This window comes from Panthera onca, chromosome A1 (assembly GCF_046562875.1).
Source record: "Panthera onca isolate mPanOnc1 chromosome A1, mPanOnc1 haplotype 2, whole genome shotgun sequence".
Classification (NCBI taxonomy): Eukaryota; Metazoa; Chordata; class Mammalia; order Carnivora; family Felidae; genus Panthera; species Panthera onca.
This window is the reverse complement of record NC_138339.1, coordinates 86,848,956-86,868,120: the sequence shown is the minus strand read 5'-3', so window position 1 is coordinate 86,868,120 and position 19,165 is coordinate 86,848,956. Positions and strand designations below refer to the sequence as shown.

The window sequence follows — 19,165 nt, the reverse complement described above, 5'->3', positions numbered from 1 at the left end:
GGAAAGAATTTCTATCCTCCATAGGGCTTTACACCACCATAAATTTCCTGGACATGCTGTCACCTATATAAAAGGGACCAATGCCACCTAACTATGAACCTCCCTGGGATAAAGTGGATAAGGTGAGGAAGACAGTAACCCAGCTACCATTGCACTAAGTTGAAGGTGATATTAAAGTAGACTTTTAGGGTGGAAAAGTATGCTTTATTTTTCAGCTTGAGGTAAATGCCTACTTGAACAAAAATAACAAAATTTTTTCCAGTGCTAAAAGCAAATAAGTGGATTTTCCAGAGCTTTAAAAAGAAAAAGAGTATTTCCTTTGTGCCTAAGATATATGTAGATTTCAGAAAGATTTTAAAAATGCATTGATAAGGTAAGCAACTAACCAACGACAAATTCATAGTAATGTTAATTACATAAATATATGTGTGTATATATAGTAATAATTATGAAAAGCAAAATGCAAATATTATAATATTACTTTCAACCATTTCAATTTAAAGAATAAGAAATTTTGAAGTGAATTTTGCTTTGAAAACTCATAGAATTATCCACATATGAAAAATCTAAAATCGCTGTAAAGTGTAAAAATTATCCTTTTTTCCACCTACAGGTAAGTCAAAATTGCTGTGCAAATTTTCTTCAAACTTTTTGAATAGGAATTATCCAGAAAGAAAATCTCTGAAGCTACACACTAAAAACTTCAGAGACAGAAGAAAACTCTTCTCAGTGCCTGCATCTACAGAGCACAGGCAAAACCACCCACCCCCCTCTGCGTGTGCACCCATGTACATGCTCACACACACGTGCACGCACACACACACACACATACTCTACACACACACACACACACACACACACACTCTCTATAGTGTATATGATTAACTGATTCAACACAGTTTTATTGAGTGTCATGTACACTAATGTGTGTATGATGCACGTGTACAAATTTGTGTATATTATGTGAATGTAACCTCATGTGTGAATATATCTGTGAAAGCAAAGCCAAGAGCAAGGCCTAAGGGCAAAGAGGACATACGCAGGTAAGATGACCCCCAGCTACCTAAGAGCACCAGCAACTATTCTCTGAAGCAGGTTATACACGCACCTTTCCTCTCTACATCTTTCAATTCAACATTTTAAAGTGAAATTATTTTTAAATGTTTCTGAAGTTACATGGAAGACTGCTTAAACTTGTGATTTTTTGAGTTGCAATTTATAAGGTAACCGTACCACTGTTTTCAGTACTAAAGTAAGAGAAAGAGGGCTGGCCATTCACTTTTCTTCTTTAACTCTGGCAAACTTCTATTTCAACAGCCTTTTATATTCATGAAACAATGTACCAAGTTTGGGTACTAGATGTGAGATGCTACTCATGTGGGAAGCCATTCACGCTGACACTACAGATAAGGACTGCTCTTGTTGCAGTGACACAGCAATCCTCTGGTCTCACAGGCCATCATATGTGTCTGAGTTAGCAGGTGGATATAGCCATCCTAAGAATATAACTAGGAAAAATCCAACATGGTAGAACACTAAGCAGTGACTTCTGCAAAGATGAAAACAACTTAGTAATTATAAAAGTCAGACCCTAGATTTCCAAACTAATAGAGATCCAGTATTAATTCTGATTTAGAAACATGACATACATTTCAGAAGTTATTATTTGGTAAGAAAAACAATTAGAAAAGAAAAAAAAAAGCCCTGGGGGTAGGAGTCAAGAAGAAACAGCTTAGTTTTTAAAGTGTCAAGACTGACATCTCACAGAATACAGGGGGAAAGAAAGGAAAAACAGAACATTCCTGTCCTTGATGCTCCCAGGGAGATCAACACTCGCCTTAACAAGAGGAAATGGCCAGCTGTGAAAAAACAGGACCAACTGTGAAGCTGAAGAACCAAGAAGACCTGACTACTTCAGACCCAAAAGTCAACCCCATGAGACAGAGCACCAAAAAGAAGGGAACTTGGTGAGTCCAGAAAAGCATCCAGGAGGAGCACACAGGCCTGGACCCAATCACTTTACCACAGTTAGCTTCAAACTTCCTTGGAGTATCTGACTTCAAACACCAAGATCTCTCTGTCCTGTCCTTTAGAGATAGCATCAGACTACACCTGTTCACCTGTTCATCCTGTATTGCCACCTAGATCAGCTCAGGACCTCATTGCAGATGGCCAGATAAGGTCACCTACTAGGCACTAAAGGAATGAATTCAGGACATGCCACCCATGAAATATGCCACTTTGGTATATGGATTATTTTGAACTGAAGACACATGAAAACAGCAAATGCAGAGAGGCTTTCTCTAAAGACAGATCCTCCAAAAGGAACTCAATTGTTATAAATCCTCTCCCTGGGAGTTTAATCAACCAAGAACGATAGAGTCTTGTCACAGAAAAGACTAGAAGTCAACACGACCCCCTGACAAACTTTGTCACAAATTATCACACCTCCTGTCTATTCTAAGGGCCCATTCGTCTTTGCTAAGTGGCCTACATTTCCACCCCCTTTCTCCTATTAAGACAGTATAAAAGCTCTCAAATCTCACCATTTGGGGGAGGATATTTACTTTTCCTGCAATATCCCCATGTATATAATACTAAAAATTAATAAATAAAATAAAAGCTCTTCTCTTATTAATCTGCCTGTTGTTCATTTATTTCACACACCTCACTATCAGAGAGTGGAGGGAAAAACTTTGTTCCCCTACACAATCTCCTCTCAGCAACACCTCCTCTCGACCAGGCTACAGGCTGGCCAACACAGGCACTTCAAAAGGAAATTTTAAAAGAGGAAAGAAACATTCTTTGATATTTTGAGCAAGATGATAACTTCTTGGTAAGTTGCACTGTAATAGCACTTTTGTTAAATAGTAAGCATCTCTCCTGAGCCTATGCACAGTGACCTGCCAGTTCTCCTTGACTCAGAAGCCATGGCCCAGGCAGCTAGAGCATTCTGTGTCTCAGATCAGAGAGTGCTGGGAGTTTGGCCTTTGCCTCTACCAGGCCCCAGCCCCACTTTCCTACCAGAGGCTGCTAATAGCAAAAACCACCCTGCTCAGCCATCACAACTGGTCCACAGCCAAGTTGGCTGAAACTTGCCTGCACCAGACCCAATATGGCTAACAAGAACCTTTGTTCCCAGTACCAAAATAGCATTGCATTTCCCTCTAAAGAAATACAATTTTGTCTCTATTACAAGTAGTCTGATGTGTGGTAATCGAAGGGAGACACATTTTAAATTTGAGCTTTATGTTGTGACTAACATTAATTTAAATACCCTACATCAAAGAGCTGTGCTATTCTTCCAAACTGCTTTAAAACCCACCATGATTTTTTTGTTGTTTCAGAAACCCACAGTGCAATCTGCAATGCATTATAAATTTTGAGCGCAGAATCTTATCTATATTTTCTTGCGCATTCCAAAACCCCCCAAAATACTGATCAGAGACAGTTCCCACATTCCAAGACTAGTGCCACAAGCATGCTGCAAGTTGAGAGAGAAAAGATTGAAAGTAACAGATGTTTGGGTTGCCTAGTCTTGTTATTTTCAAGACTTCATCAACAATGCAAAGTTTTAAATTAGAAATGTACTATAGTTCTATTGTTCCCTATGGAAATTTCTAACTAAAACCAGAGTCTAAGAATTCATTTTCAAACAAAAATTCTAACTTGGTTTTAAGAGGGGGGGAAAAAGTATCCTCTTAGAAGGGAAGACAGTTCAATCTGATGAGCCTCCCCCCTCCAGTCAGCACTGCAGAGGAGAGCAGGATTCAATGAGTAGCAAGTGTTCTCCCACCTCTTGCAGACTTGGTGACTCCATGGGGTATGCTCCCTGCTGTCCAAAAGGGAGGCCGTAGGGGATGCTCACAGCCCCACTACAGTGAGAAAGTTTTGTAGGTCTGTTCTCACTACACTCAGGATAGCTCCACATGCGCTATCCTGACTTGCTTCAAAGAGAGGAGAATTTTAGAAGCCCCTCCAGAAGGCTTGCCTGCATCAACTCCACCATCCATACTGCTCATCCCCTGCTAGGTTTGGCACACCCTGGAAGGAAATTATTAGCTCCCTCCTGGACTCAAAGGGAAGTGTGAGAAAAGTCTATTGTTTGCTCTCAAATCTGCATCCCTAGTGGCTGTCAGTTCACAAATTAGCCTACTTCAAGGAGAGAGCAACACAGGGCTTAAATGATACAGGATTTCACAAAAGCTCTGATCCACGGTTTTCTGGCTGAGGACGGACCAACAAGTGAAACTGATAAAGCAGAGACAGTTTTAATTGAAAGTAGATTTACAGAAGGAAGTCAGTATCCTGTCACTTTTGTTATTGTTGTTGTTGTCCTTAAAATCCTTTTGCCCTTGAGATCCAAAGCATAAGAGACTGTTAAAAACTGAGAACAAACTGAGGGTTGGTGGGGGGTGGGAGGGAGGGCAGGGTGGGTGATGGGTATTGAGGAGGGCACCTTTTGGGATGAGCACTGGGTGTTGTATGGAAACCAATTTGACAGTAAATTTCATATATTAAAAAATAAAAAAAAAAGAAAAAGAAAAAAAAATAAAGTTTATATAAAAAAGACATTAGAGAGGGAGAGAGCCAGACACAAGAGACTCTTAAAAACTGAGAACATGGGGCGCCTGGGTGGCGCAGTCGGTTAAGCGTCCGACTTCAGCCAGGTCACGATCTCGCGGTCCGTGAGTTCGAGCCCCGCGTCAGGCTCTGGGCTGATGGCTCAGAGCCTGGAGCCTGTTTCCGATTCTGTGTCTCCCTCTCTCTCTGCCCCTCCCCCGTTCATGCTCTGTCTCTCTCTGTCCCAAAAATAAATAAAAAATGTAAAAAAAAAAAAAAAAAAAAAAAAAAAAAACTGAGAACAAACTGAGGGTTGATTTGGAGTGGGAGGGAGGAGAGGGTGGGTGATGGGTATTGAGGAGGGCACCTTTTGGGATGAGCACTGGGTGTTGTATGGAAACCAATTTGACAGTAAATTTCATATATTAAAAAATAAAAAAAAAAGAAAAAGAAAAAAAAATAAAGTTTATATATTCCTATACTTTAAAAAAAAAAAATCCTTTTGCCCTTTTATCCCAACCCTTACGTGAAAACATTCCTGACTACTCTAGCCCCCAATGATCACTCCATTCTCTAAACTCTTAAAAATACATATGGTTTCTGCTGCCAACTAAGCACTTTATTATATACCCACCTGTATTAGTGTCTGTATTATATTTTTAATACTGACTCCCTAAATTGATTTTGAGTGTCTCAAGGGCAGACAAAATGTCTTACACTTACTACCAGGACCTATCATGGAGATACTGGGGATGGGAGAATCCAAGAGAACCATTTGGCATAAGCCTCATATTCAAAAACAAGACTCAAATTTAGATTTTTGATGATATCTCCAAATGAGATTATACCTAGACTTTCATAGACATACTGGCAAGAGTTTTTAAAAGAAGCACTTCGTCCAACAACTTTAAATTCATCACAGTTTCTATGATCCTTTTTTGGCATTACTTTATTTTTCAATATCCCAGGAGCTTCAAGGAGAGAAAGAGTGACAGAGAGAGAGACAGAGACAGAGACAGAGATGGCTCAGTTTGCCTCAGATTTCCTGTATTATCTGGCACCATGTTACAAAGAATATACTCAGAAAATATTCTCTAATGGTCAACAGACAGTCTGTGGCTTGATGTACAAATCTGGCATGGCCCTTTCCTATAACCCAACCAGAAGTCAGAGACCCAAGCAACTGAAAAGGACTCTGGGTAGACTGGCTAGAGTCCATCTCCAAAGCGATTTTGTCTTCAGAGACATCCCTCCTTGTGGGGAGCAAAACATTAGTATCAAAAGAAGGATGATGTCCTCTTATTTTGTTAATGAGGTACCCCCTGAAAACTTGGCCCTTTGAAATTTAAAGCAACAGAAACCAGAGACAATGGCTATGCTTACTTAACCAGCTATGAGAAAGAGCCATACAGGCAACTGTCATGCATAGACAAAGGGATCTAAAATTCCCAGAACTCCAGTCAATGTATCTCTAAAAGTAATCTCAGGGAAGCAGGACTAGAATGTGATTGCAGTCTTCACAATCTCATAGATTCTTTGAAGAAAGATAGTGTAAAGCAAGTGTGTGAATAGTAAAGGGAAACACAAACTAGTCATGAGTTCATCGTGTGAGTTCACTTTGTAAAGAGACTCCAGGGCAGCTGGTAATCTTCAGGGGACTTGTCCTAAACTGCCCTTGTCTCTCTCAGGCACCTCTTTCTGCCCCATTCTTGACTTTACTTGATGTGGTAACCATTAGTTCTGTTTGCCAAATCATTCTGCCCCTCTGCCTTCTGGAACTTTGTAGAATGGCATTCCCTCCTTCTTCTTCGCAACGAGGCATGGCCTTGTAACTTGTTTTAGTCAATGAAATGTGAGTGATCGAAGAACCAGTGAACAATTCACTATATCTCCATTGTCCTGCCTTGCCTAACATAACATGGATCCTAAAGCACAGAAGTGGAAATTCCCTCTGCCTGGGCCCTGAGTGAGAATGAACACAAGGCCTTCACTGACTCATGGGGACCACTTGTCATGAGGACAAAATAAATAAAATTTATTCTTTTAAGTCATTGAAATCTTAAGATTATTTCTTACTACAGTATAACATACCCCATTCTGATATATAAGAGCAGGGAAGAACTCAAAATGATTAATCCCCTGCCTCCCCAAACTGAAGTAACTTTGGAGTTTCACTCTTATATACCAGGGGATTGTAGAAGCCTCAGATGCGAGAGGCCCATTTTATCATAGCATCCACTGGACTTCTGAATATTAAATGTTATTTTTATTTCAATCTCCTCAGAGAGTAAAATTTTAAATGTTCTCACTACAAAAAAAAAAAAAAAAACAAAAAAACAAAAAAAACAAATTATTATGTGATGTGATGGGAGTGTTAACTAATGCTAGGATAGTAATCACTTTGTAATATAAAAGTATATCAAACCAACACATTGTATACCTTGAACTTATACAATGTGATATGTCAGGTATATCCCAATAAAGCTGGAAACAAATAAAGTAAGTCTCTTGTGGAAAAAGAAATAAAACGTTATTTTTATTTTAAGACAAACACACACAGACAAGTACAAAGTGCCATAAATTTTTAAGATAAAAGAGAAAACGTCAAAAAAATTTTGGAAGCATAGGTTTAGAGGATGAAACCAGGAATCAGAGCAGAGAAGGGACCTTAGAGATGAGCAGTGTCAGGGAACAGAGGAGGAAGGTGTGGTGCAGAGAATCTACATGACTTATCCAGAGTCCCCAGCCACTTAATGCAGTCCTGGCTGGCTGATTCCAATTCCAGTACTCTTTTTTCCATACCTTGACTGTGTAGGATAATGATTCTCCTAGTGTTCTCAACAATACAAGGGAAGAAAGGGATTCTCACATAAAAACCAGGCATCTTACCTTCACTGTTCACTTGCAGGTGATTCCTTGGGTTGGTGCAATAAGGTGCTTATGAGATGGCAATGAGGTGACCCACTTCAAACCGTCACTTGTTCATAGAGAGATCTCATCTTATGTTTTCTTTTCTTTCCCAACTCCTCACTTTACCTAGGGAGAAAGATTTTTAAAAATAAACAGACTTGCCTTCCCCCACCACATGCCTCCAAAATTTTCCAGCTTTTGATCTTTAAATGTAATCAATTGTCTGTATTTTGGGGTCATTAAATATAATGAGCTATTTTATATATATGCATATTATATATGTATATATTTTATATATGCATATATAATACATGTGTATATGTTTATATATATGTATATGTATATCAGAGAAGATTCCTCAGTGCTAAACCACCCCTTTTAATAGCTTTCTTTGGAACAAAGCAGGGTTGAATAAAAAGCCTGCAGCCAGTTTAGTACTAGATCATTCTTAAAGTTATCTTAGGTAAGATTCGGAAGTACCATGTATATTTTCTTTTTTAAGTTGGAACTTAGTTTTTTCATACTGTTTTGGAAATTTGTGAACCCAGATTTTCAAGTGGATGAATTCAAAATACATGAAAAGCGATCAGATTTTTAAAATTTTTAAAGGACTTAAAAATCATTAACCCACAATTTCAGATCAAGAGCCTATAAAACTCAACATTCAAGTTCTACATCTTGTAAGTAGGGCCAGTTTCTGCTACAGACATTATTGAATACTTGGCACTGTGAGATGCTCCGAGCCATGTTAAAGTCCATGCCATGCAATGTCCCTGAGCATTGACCCAGGTTCTTGATCACTCATTTTTTTATGCACATTACTCACAAAAGAGGAATTTCTTTTGCTTTTGCACAAACCCCTCCAAGCCTTAACAAATCAATGTGTCTTTCCCTATTGTCCTCTCAGTAAACAAAATTTTTTCTGTGATGCTCTTTAGATGAAAATTGTTTCTAAAACAGTCAGTACCATTCGAGTCAGATTTTCATGATTCCATTGTCATTGTAGGTATGGAAGGAAAGTTTGCAAGACATTTCCAAAAGCTCTCAAACTAAACATCACAGGAATGTCCCCATTCCACCTATCCAAATTTGTGCCCCATTCCTCCTTACCAAAACCTTCTCTTTTAGGGTCATCTCTCCAGCAGTATTTCACAATGATTCCATTTCCACTCTTTCCCTCGTATTATTTTACCACATGCACATACCCCATGTCTGTGTTGCACAAACTCTTCTCTCTACCCAGCTACCAAAGCCTAACTTTTGAAGCCTAATCCAAGTTCCAAAATTTTCTGGAGGACGCTCCCTATTAAATCTACCTTCGACAATAACCCACTTCTGTGAATTCCAACCTCCACTGCCAGGTTTGCCCTTCATTTGGGTGTTTAGTCTTCTCTGCTTTGCACCATCATGTAGCTGCTTCATTGCAAATGTCTTCGTTCTTTGATTTGATCAAAATGTCACAGAGAGGAGGAAACATATGTAAACCAGAGAATGAAATACACCAGGAAAAGCCTATATAGCTAATAAGACCTTCCTATCTTGTCCAATTTGTAGTTCAGCCACTTTCAGAAATATTCCGGGTCTTATTTACAATGGCCCAGGGAGGCAGACAGAGCTTTACCTCTACCCATTCACCACAATAACCACCCCCCAAATTGTTTGCCCTGTGGAGTCAGACTAAAATAAAGGCCCGAACTCAGATAACCCCAGGGAGCCATTCTAGCAAATGGACTGTTCCACCAATGGGGCTGAAACATCAGCCAAGGCCAGGTGGTGAGAATTTTACAAGCTAGCAGACAGTGGTGATGTGTCAGAGCCAGAGAAAATCAAGACCCAGCCACAGTCAGCTGCAGACTCTGCCGTCATTCCCTCCAGGTATAATCTACTTCCAGAAATAGTATGCATCACAAAGATGACCACAGAGTATAGGCATCCTTGACACATCAGGAAATAGGATCTCGAAAAGGCATGTACCTATATCCTATAAGCAAGTTTCTCACTGTAAATAAAAGTAAAGATGGAAGGAGATTTCTATTACCTGTGAAAAATAATATATACTTCTACTCACATTTCAAAGTTTTGGCTGTGTGGCGGGTTTAGTGGACAGTGGAGAATTTTCAGTGTTTTTTTTTTTCTGCATTAGTCAGTAACATTGTTGAGATGGCAAATCAGTTCACTTTTCCTAGCCTCACAGAGGTACCACTGTGTATGCACACACACATACCCATACATGTACACACACACTATCTTTCTTATACTTTACTTTTTTTGCTTAACATTACAGTCAATGTGTAGCACAGGTGGTGGTCCATACAGAGGCAAAAATGTTATTTTAAGGTTTTTTTTATTTATTTTTGAGACAGAGAGACAGAGCATGAGCAGGGGAGTGGCAGAGAGAAAAGGAGACACAGAATCCAAAGCACGCTCCAGGCTCTGAGCTGTCAGCACAGAGCCTGACGCAGGGCTTGAACTCACGGACTGTGAGATCATGACCTGAGCTGAAGTCGGATGCTTAACTGACTGAGCCACCCTGGCACTCCGCAAAAATGCTATTTTAAAGTTGCTTTCAGTTTGTTCCTGCCGTTCTAGGGCAGCCATTCTCTACCAGGGGTGATTCTGCCCCCAAGAGACATCTGAAAATGTCTGGAGACATTTTGGGGTGTCATAACTGGGGTCAAAAGCTACTGGCATTCTGCTAAACATCTTACAATACAGAAGACAATCTCTCACAGAAAAGAATTATTAGGTCCAAAATGTCAATAGTGTCAAGTTTGAGAAACCCGATCTGATCTAGGGATAAAAGCAGTACATAGTTTTAGGAAAAGAGTACATCATGTTTAAAGGAAAGTACTTTACTGGCCTTTGTTTTATGCAAAAGAAAAACCAACATCTGGTTCTGAAATAGGGAAGTTCAGACTAAGGTTGAGTGATGGCTTTATGAACAGCATCTCTGTGGAAACCAGTATGTTGTTAACTTCATTTTAAAATTTTTGGCTAGGATGAGAAATGAAGAGGGAGACAAGAACAAATGTCCCAGATTTCCGGGAAGAACTGATTTGAGAGGACTCCCTTTTTAAGGGAGATAAAATGACCCTGAACAATGTCACAGTAGGCAAAGAGCTAAGAAGAGGCAGTCAAATGAACGCTTCCTGTGATGAGGATGACAGATGGCATCTAGAATTGGTGAGATTTGAACCAGTGGTAAGTTTTCCTTTTTCATTGTTATTATTCTCTTATAATACCTCCAAGCCTTCAAAAGAAGTTTTGTAAAGGAACACAACCTTGTGTTTATTGTGTTTAGGGCATAAAGATAACCAAGCCAAGGGCCACCTGGGTGGCTCATCAGTTAAGTGGCTGACTTCGGCTCAGGTCATGGTCTTGCTGTTCCTGAGTTCGAGCCCCACGCTGGGCTCTGGCTCACAGCTCAGAGCCTGGAGCCTGTTTCGGATTCCCTGTCATCCTTTCTCTCTGCCCCTTCCCCGCTCGTGCTCTCTCGCTTTCTCTTGCTCTCTCTCACTCTCTGTCTGTTGCTCTCTCTCAAAATTAAACAAACATTAAAAAAAAAAAAAAAAGATAACCAAGCCAAGGATTTCATTACAGAAAAAAGTACAGATTTCAGTACAGATAAAAGTGAGGAGAGAGCTAGGGGAAAATGGAAAAGGAGTGATATCCACATGCAAGCCATACTCTGAGGGCCCAAAGAGGGAAAGAAGGTTGGATGGACTCACCCAACAGCCAAAGGGAAAATCTGCAAGGCCATGGATAAGTCTATGAGCCAATGTTGACTGTCAGAGGAGTTGGGAGTCTCCCAGGCATGAGTTTGCCCTATTATGCCTGCCTGGCTCAGTTATTGGCTAGGAAGTGTGGCCTCGGTGTGAATATGGCAGATTTCAGAGTACAGCAGCTGGGGACCCTTGGTCAATTACAATCACTGTACTTGGAGGTCTGCTGGGTACATTCTTATGATCATCTCACAAATATGACCATAACCAGGTATTTGGGTCCTTTGGACACCAACTTTTAACAGCATCATCTGTTCAAATGCCCTCCTTTCAGCCACTTGCACTGATGCTGTAATTATTGATAAACATCTCAATAGTAAATAGTTTCCACCCAACTGAGAATTGAAAGAAAGAAAAGCCAAATCCTCTAGGATCACAAGAGCAGTAGGAGAAAACTAGCAGACTTCACGGTGCCCAAATCAAGAAAGCCTTCACCTATGTGATACTTTCACCTGGGACTGACCCAGGCTGTGCTGCTTGGAATTCCAGCTCAGTACCTTAGCATGTCACAGACCCTGTCATACAATGACTCCCAGCTCCCTTTCCAGACTTGGAAGCACTCCATTAGAGACCCATCATTATCCACCATAGAACTTCGAAGAGAAAATTGAGTTGAATAAATTATTAGCAATTTCATAATAAACTTCAAATCATCTTCCATACATTTTCCTCAAACTGCCAGAGTAATTTGTATATTAAACATTTAGATCGTACCATCCTTCCTTGTCAAGTCTCCCTTGTGAGAGATTGCTAAGCAAGGAGGAGGCCATTACATTCCAGGAGAGTGTAAGTTCAGAAGGGCTCAAGGCAGACCGTGAGCTGGAAGACTTCTTGAAGGTTTGCCAGCTCTGTGATTTTGTAGTTTTATGATTTCAGATGAAGAACCCAACAGAACACTGAGAAACTTTCCCCACAAAAGAAAAGGAAGTCAGTGGAAAAGCCAGCATTAGACAATGCCTGGCTTCTTAAGCTATCTCCTAAAATATGAAATATAGTTTTGAACCATAGATAATTGTGTTTTCCCTTTATTCAGAACCTCTATTGGAAGAAGTGGACATTAGAAGATAGTACTTGTTTGCATTTGTAAACATCCCAAAAACAGCACACAGAAGGACAAAAGAGCCTGGAAAGACCATCATGAGATTCTTGGTTTGGGTGCCTAACAGAACTCCAAGCATGAGTAGCAGTTACATTTTGGGTAACAGTGTGGACCTAAGTTCATTTCTTTCTTGTATCTTACACAGTGTGTTTACACCTGCCCACCCAAACAGAAGAAATATTAATACAGTGATTTCAGACAAAGTGACAGTCAAGTTGGCCTAAAACACTGGGAACATCAGCAATGTCCCTTAGTGAGTTCTTCACACAAATCCCTATGATTTGGGGTTGCTCTGACATTAAAATTACCCTACATATTGTTTCCATCTTCTTCTGTTTGCCCAGTGCTAGAACACAGAAATGTTATTAACTCATAGCGCACACATACACACAAACATACTCACGCACGCACACACAAAGAGCTCAGCTTGTCAACAGCTTTGGTGGAATAAAATACAAATGATAATTAGAAACATGTGTCCCCAGCAAAGAGGCACAGAAACTAAAAGGTCATCTTTTTCCAAATGACCTAATTAGAAAAGCATGGAGTGCTGGCTACAGTATAATGGTTTTACACAGCTTTTAACTCAGACTTCCTGTTTTAAAACAGTGCAATTTACTGCTCCTGTAGCAAATATGAATTGTCACTTAATGCCAACAGAATTACGCCTCACAACACCACCTGCCTCCAGCAATCTCCTCATTGTTAGACCCATCAGCTGAGGACTGCTGATTTACCATCCCAGAATGACCATTTAGAACCTACTGCCAGGACTGCTGCCAAGTTGAGAACAAGGATTTCACGTAGAAGAGAGCCCACGAGGTACTTTACATTAATGCCGATTGAAATATGCATGAATAGAGCAAAGGGAAAAGCAGTTGTTCCAAATCAGACTATCAGTGAATGCTTCTTAGATTCCTTTTTCTGGTCCCAGAGCTAAGATTTTGATGCTGAATAATTTTAATTGCCCAGAGACAATAGACACACACACTGGCTGAAAATGCCGCATGGTAGAAACTCACACGGGCACCCAAATAGAATTGCCGTTTTAAATAGATGCCTGTGTAAATTTGTATTTAATCTCTCTCATATTTATTCAATATGTTGTGATGTTTCATTAAGTATTCATTTTGCTTGTCTCTTTCATTGCCTCAGTTCTCCCAACTGAAACACCTAACTAATGCTATGAGGAAGAACATTTATCCAAGGCTCTAAAGAATTGAAAATACAATAACAGCAAATGGTGCCCAACTATGAACTGTTTTTCCAACCTCTCTTGTAGCTAAGTGTACTCATATGACTAAGTTTAGGCCTGAAGGATATGAGTGGAAGGGATGAATACAACTTCTGAGTCACCTTTGTACAAACTGTTTGCCTTGAATCCTCCATCCCCTGTCACTGGCTGTGGAATGGTGATGACCTGAGTCATCTTGGGTGACAGAGCTGCTCTTGACAGCCTGCACCATTCACCTATACACTTTTCCGTGAGAGAAAAACAAATTGATAGCACTCTTAAGACATTACAGAGCAGGTACACATTGTTGGGTTTTTCTGGCACCTACACATCTTTTACTTTATTTTTTTTTTTTTTGGAGTTTTGAGTTTTTATTTAAATTTTAGTTAGTTAACATATAGTCTAATATTAGTTTCAGGAGTAGAATTTAGGGACTCATCACTTACATACAACACCCAGTGCTCATCACAAGTGCCCTCCTTAATATCCATCACCCACTTAAACCATCCTCTCACTCACCTCCCATCCAGCAACCTCCCTCTCTCTTTATTTTCCCCAATGTTCATCTGTTTCATTAGTTAAATTCCACATATGAGTGAAATCATATGGTATTTGTCTTTTTCTGACTTATTTCTCTTAGCATAATACATTCTTGCTCCATCCAAGTTGATGCAAATGACAAGATTTCATTCTTTTAAATGGCTGAGTAATATTCTATTGTGTATATAAATGCCACATCTTCTTTATCCATTCATCACCTGATGGACATTCGGGTTCTTTCCATATTTGGCTATTTTTGATAATGCTGCTATAAACATCAGGGTGTATGTATCCCTTTGAATCTGTACTTTTGTACTCTTTGGGTAAATACCTAGTAGTATAATTGCCAGATCGTAGGGTAGTTCTATTTTTAACTTTTTGAGGAACCTCCATACCGTTTTCCAGAGTGGCTGCACCAGTTTGTGTTCCCACCAACAGTGTAAGAGGGTTCCCCTTTTTCTGCACCCTTGCCAACATCTACTGTTTTCTGAGTTGTTAATTTTAGCCATTCTGACAGGGGTAAGGTGGCATCTCATGGTGGTTTTGATTTGTATTTCCCTGATGAGGAGTGGTGTTGAGCATCTTTTCATGTGTCTGTTGGCCATCTGGATGTCTTCTTTGGAAAAGTGTCTATTCATGTCTTCTGCCCATTTCTTCACTGGATTATTTGTTTTTTGGGGTGTTGAGTTTGATAGGTTCTTTATAGACTTTGGATCCTAACTCTTTATCTGATATGCTATTTGCAAATATCTTTTCCCATGCCGAAGGTTGCCTTTTAGTTTTGTCAACTATTTCCTTCACTGTACAGAAGCTTTTAATCTTGATGAAGTCTCAATACTTCATTTTTGCTTTTGTTTCCCTTACCTCCAGAGATGTGTCTAATTAAAAGTTGCTATGGCCAATGTCAAAAAGGTTGCTGCCTATGTTCTCCTCTGGGATTTTAATGGTTTCCTGTCTCACATTTAGATTTTTCATCCATTTTGAATTTATTTTTGTGTATGGTGTAGGAAAGTGCCCCAGATTCATTCTTTTGCATGTTGCGGTTCAGTTTTCTCAACACCATTTGTTGAAAAGACTACCTTTTTTCCATTAGATATTCTTTCCTGCTTTGTTGAAGATTATTTGACCATATAGTTGTGGGTCCATTTCTGGGTTCTCTAGTCTGATCTATGTGTCTGTTTTTGTGCCAGTACCATACTGTCTTGATCACTATAGCTTTGTAATATAACTTAAGCCCAGAATTGTGATGCCTCCTGCTTTGCTTTGCTTTTTCAAGATTGCTTTGCCTATTTCAGGTCTTTTGTGGATCCGTACAAGTTTGAGGACTGTTTGTTCTAGCTCTCTGAAAACTGTGGTATTTAGATAGGGGTTGCATTAAATGTGTAGGTTGCTTTGGGTAGTATAGACATTTGAACAATATTTGTTCTTCCAATCCATGAGCATGGAATGTTTTTCCATTTCTCTGTATCCTCTTCAATTTCTTTCATAAGTGTGCCATAATTTTCAGAGTACAGATCTTTTATTTCCTAGGTTTGTTATTAGATATCTTAAAGTTTTCAATTGTGAATGGTATCAATTCCTTGATTTCTCTCTGCTGCTTCATTTTTGGTGTAGAGAAATGTAACAGATTTCTATATGTTGATTTGGTATCCTGCAACTTTACTGAATTTGCGTGTCAGTTAGCCTGTACCTCACCTGAGAAAACAGAAGCATCAAGAAGTTGCTCCCTCTCATTGTGCCTTTGATTTTGTGTGTATCTCTTGAATTGTTCAGTTCATTAGTGAACCAAAGAGAAAGTGATCTTAGACTAATACTTGAACCTAAATCAGTCTTAAAGATCAAACATAGTTCATGGGATCTTTTCTAGAAAATGAGGAGGATGAGTGTTTTAGAGTTTCAAAATCCTATGGTCTAAGGTTCTATACTTCACTTGAAGTAGATCACTGAAGCCAACTGATCACTTGAAGTAGATCAGATATCAATTCTTTTCATCCATTATATCAAAAAAGATATATCTATAAATTCTGTTTCTAGATAAAAAGACTTTTGATACACGCACTTCCTTCATTTAATACGTTTTTTGCAATACTTTAAATTCCTCTATTTCTACTGGCTCCTTCTCTGTACACTTAATCACATAAAGGTCTTTTTCAATTTATAAAATGTTTTTGTTGGATTCTTCTGCACCTTAGATAATTTAATTTTATATATTCCTTTCTCAGTCTAAATTTTGCAAATGTGTGGGCTAGGTCGACTATCTCTAAGACTACATTCTCATTCTCTTCTTAAATCCCTGAAACCTGTGCCTCTCTCTTTCCAGTTTACTAAAATCTTAAAAGATAACTACTCTAAATAAACATTAAAAAAAAGTGGGGGTACCTGGGTGGCTCAGTCAGTTGAGCGTCCAGCTTCGGCTCAGGTATGATCTCGTGGTCTGTGGATTCAAGCCCCGCGTCAGGCTCTGTGCTGACTGCTCAGAGCCTGGAAGTTGCTTCAGATTCTGTGTCTCCCTCTCTCTCTGCCCCTCCCCCGCTCATGCTCTCTCTCTCTCTCTCTCTCTCTCTCTGTCAAAAATAAACATTAAAAAAAAGATAACTACTCTATTTTCCTAATTCTTATATTCCTGAACCATTGTCATTATCCAACAAACAATTGTTGAGCCTCTCCTGTGTAACAGGAAAGAAACGGATTAGAATACAAAGCAAAGTTCTTGAGGATCTCACCTCTTTGTAGCACTGGGCTCTTTTAAAGAATTTCCTTGAACTTGCCTTGATTAGCATGGATACACCATTCTGCTTCTCATACTATATCTATGATTATTCCATTATTCTTTCTTGGTTATTTTTCCTCTGCCAATAGCCCTTAGTAGGGGTTTTCTCCCCCGCTCAGTAGCAGGTCCGCTGTTGTGTCTCTCTACTCTCTTCCTTTGGAAATAGCATCAGTTCTCCTGGCTTCAATTATCACCTCTTATGGATGATTCTCATTTGTCTCTAGGCATAAATTTTCGCCCAAGTTTCGGTTTCAAATTCCTAATTACACCTCATTATCCATTACATGTTGAAATTCCAACATGTCTAAAACTAACCTAAATTAATTTTCCTTGCACATACTCCCTACCCCACACTCTACCTAATATATTCCCGTAATGACATATACACTAACTTCCTTATCTCTCCCTTTCTCTTCATAGCAGGCCTTCCTGTACCACAATAGGAACAGAAGTTCCAATCGAAGCAACTTATTTCCTTGGCTGCTTTAATTCGAGCAACTCAATCACGGCAAAAGGAGAGCAAGCATTTGCCTTTTCTCAGAGTATGGTTTCTTCCATGCAGTGCCAAGTAGTTGGGAAATGAAGGAAGGTCAATAAGCAATTACATAATTTACTACCAACATTAACCTGACAAGAATTAGTGGGAGAAGTAATGTGCTCAATCCCCAAAGAGATCTCAAATACTCAGGCTTTGATGAATATATTTATAAAAGCATTTTATTGCAGAACCAATTAGATGAGTACTCCTTGTTCCCTCCATTTTTGTATTATTATAAAATGGTAAAGTACATGTTTCCTTTCCCTTCCATGACTATGGTTGATGCTAAACATACCTGTCTATTGTCCTTTTACTTTTGGTTCCACTTTCTGTCAGAAACCTGTTTTTCTTGGATTATGTTTAACATGTTTACATATTTCAAAAAAAACTATGAGACCTACTTTTGTATTATTGTACAGAATAAATAAACACACACATTTCACACACACATATTTTTTGTTTGCTTTATCATTTAGAGTTCTTGGATACAAGTGGACACAGAAGGATTCTTAAAGAATGCACATAGAGTGTTCAAGATCACCTAACAATGAGGCTTAGAGTCTATTTAATCAGGAGCAATGCCCAAACCAAACTGAAGGACTACCCAGAAAAGACCCCACCTACACAGCCCAGGGCACCCAGGACAGGACGCTAGAATGTATTCTATTGATGCTCTGGAAGGCCAGATATCCCTGCCACCACCTTCACCTGAAATGACTTACTCATTGGGCCTCCTTTGTCCCACTGCTCACTTCTAAACTGAAATCTCACTGAGAGCTATCTGATTGGTGATACCTCAGTTGCATGACTATATCATATCTGTAAGGGAAGTTGTGAAAGTGAATTACTACCCTCAGCTTCAGAGAGGGACTAATAAGGTAAGTTCTATTGTCAAACTAGAAAGGGTATTCAGGGATTCTGTGCAAATAAAAAGGTCTGACAAATGTCCTCTACATTCACTGGCTTCCCTTCCCATCTTCTCTCTTTGCCCATATTACTGTTATTTTACCAATAACCAAGGCTTCTACTATGAGTCATGTGTGTATCTTTTTTATTCTTCAGTTCCTGGATCCTATCAATCAACAATTATTTTCAAGTCATTCACTACTTGTCCAGACTATGTATTGGTGCCGTGGGGATTCAAAGAGAGTGTAAGCCAGAAGTTCAAAAATCTGTAATTAACATATAGAAAAAAAATTAAAGTATTATAAATGGTAAAATAAATTAATTTACTATAACAGAATTTTGAGGAGAGATCTATCAGAGTCAATAAAGAAGTCAAGAAAGAAAGATTTTATAGAAGAATTTAGTACTATTGGGCCTTAAGTTTGGGCTAAAGATCAGGATTGTACACATACAATCCTGTGTTCTTCCTAGTACCTTACTAAAATAATATCAATAAAACAGAAAATTATGAACCTATAACAAGTGCTACTTACGCGGGAACAATGACCAAACCACACTAAGGGAATGCCCAGGAAACATTCCACCTATGCTACCCAGTTGCTCAGCATAGAATCTGGAGAGGATCCATTGGCAGGAGACAGGTTTAGATGTTAAACAGTAGAGAAATAATAACTGATGTGGACAAAACCACATATTAGAGGACTTTCATAAAAGGTTGCAGTTAATAAAGAGGTCAATTAGCCCCCACAAACTCTAGACTCATTTGCCATGTATTACAGAAAACACTAGCAACTTGTCTCTACACCCTGGAAATGAGAATGAA

At 39.2% G+C, this 19,165-nt stretch overlaps 1 long non-coding RNA gene across 1 annotated transcript in view; it reads right to left on the bottom strand.

Annotated features, from left to right (window-relative positions):
* Nucleotides 1-19,165, bottom strand: part of LOC132681185 (uncharacterized) — a 183,222-nt gene that overhangs the window by 4,374 nt on the left and 159,683 nt on the right. Inside the window, exon 3 of the long non-coding RNA XR_013554026.1 lies at nucleotides 7,453-7,599. This is a non-coding gene — a long non-coding RNA (uncharacterized LOC132681185). The remainder of the gene's footprint in view (nucleotides 1-7,452; nucleotides 7,600-19,165) is intronic.